This window comes from Octodon degus, unplaced genomic scaffold, assembly GCF_000260255.1.
Source record: "Octodon degus isolate 3935 unplaced genomic scaffold, OctDeg1.0 scaffold00010, whole genome shotgun sequence".
Taxonomy (NCBI): Eukaryota; Metazoa; Chordata; class Mammalia; order Rodentia; family Octodontidae; genus Octodon; species Octodon degus.
Genome location: NW_004524586.1, coordinates 21645434 through 21647153, shown reverse-complemented (window position 1 = coordinate 21647153; position 1720 = coordinate 21645434). Strand labels below are relative to the sequence as shown.

The window sequence follows — 1720 nt, the reverse complement described above, 5'->3', positions numbered from 1 at the left end:
GAACCGCGGTCCCTGTGCTTTGCCAAGCTTGTTTCAAGTAGGTGCTTTAGACCACTGAGCCATCTCTCCAGCCCCTTCTTGATAATATTATAAATTGTATTGCTTTCCTAATTTCTTTCTTGGTGGGTTTATTATTGGTGTATAAGAATGCTATTGATTTTTGTGTGTTGATTTTGTATCTTACTACATTACTGAATTTGGTTATTCAAGAAGTTTTTTAGATCTTGTTCATGTGCAAAAAATGATGATTTGACTTTTCATATACATGTCACTTAAATTTCTTTCTCTTTTCTGATTGCTCTGGCTAAGTTTTGAGTACTCTAATAAATAGTAGAGATAGTAAACATACTTGTTTTGTTCCTCATTTTGGAGGCAAAGGCTTCTGTTTTTTTCAAATTAATATCATGCTGGCTGTTGGTTTTTCATAAATGGCTTTTATAAGATTGAGGTAATGTCTTTCTGCACCTGTTTTCTTTAGGTTTTTACTGTGAATGGATGTTGGATTTTTGTCAAGCCTTTTCTGCATCCACTGAAATGATTTTTTGATTTTTGTCCTTGCCTGTTTATGTGGTGTGTTACATTTATTGATTTGCATATGTTGAACCATCCTTGTATCCCTGGGATAATACCTACTTGATCATGATGTATTTATTTATTTTTTTATTATTATTATTATTTTTTTTTTGCATTACCGGGTATTGAACTCTAGACCTTGTGCTTGCCAGGCAGGTGCTTATGCTGCTGAGCTATCTCCCTGGCCTGATGTATGATCTTTTTAATGATCTATCATATTTTGTTTGCTAGTATATTGTTGAGGATATTTAGGTCTATGATCATTAGAGATTTGTTTTATTTTTAGTTGGGTTCTTCTCTAGTTTGGTGCAAGTTTTTTTTTTTTTTTTGGCAGAACCGGGGATTGAACTCAGGCCCTTGCGCTTGACAGGGAAGCACTTATTCCACTGAGCCATCTTCCCGGCCCCTCTAGTTTTGGAATCAGTAACTCTAGCTTCCAAAAATGAGTTTGGAAGTACTCCTTCAGCATTGTCATTATATCCTCTTTGAAGGTCTTCTAGAGGGCCAGCAAGATAGCTCAGCAGACTAAGCACCCGTTTAGGCAAACAAAGGGACCAGGGTTCAATTTCTGGCACCACATACTGTGCTGACGCTGCTCTTGGGTACACTGATGCTGCGACTGAGTCTAGGCTAGTCGCAGCACTGTAATCCCAGTGCTGGGGAGATTGAAAACAGGAGGGTCACTTTGAGTCTGAGCTGTGTAGTGAGACCCTGTACAAAATACATTTTTAAAAAAAGAAGAAGAGGAAGAGGAAAAGGAAAAGGAAGAATAAGAAGGTCTTGTAGAATTCAGTGGTAAATCCATCCGATCCTGAAATTTTCTTGTTTTGTAGGTTTTTTTAATTACTGCCTCAGGTTTATTGTCTGTTACTTGATTACTGGTTCAGTTCTGCTAATTCACATTTGGGTAGGAATATGGTCATTCTTCACAAGTTTCCAAATTGTTGGAGTACAGTTTTTTTTAGCTTTTTATTTTTATTTATTTATTTATTTATTTTTGCCATAGTTTTATTGATGAAGGGCAATGAGACAGTTTCAAATCAAATCGGTAGGACAGTTTCAATAATTAACACACTGCATACATTCTTCTTAGTGGTTAATTGCTGTACAAGATGCGGACTTGAGATCCTATTTACAAACACCATTA

General features: G+C 36.3%; 1 protein-coding gene across 5 annotated transcripts in view; it reads left to right on the top strand.

Annotated features, from left to right (window-relative positions):
- Plekha1 (pleckstrin homology domain containing A1) overlaps positions 1–1720 on the top strand; it is a 111458-nt gene that overhangs the window by 76291 nt on the left and 33447 nt on the right. The gene's annotated exons all lie outside the window — the stretch shown is intronic.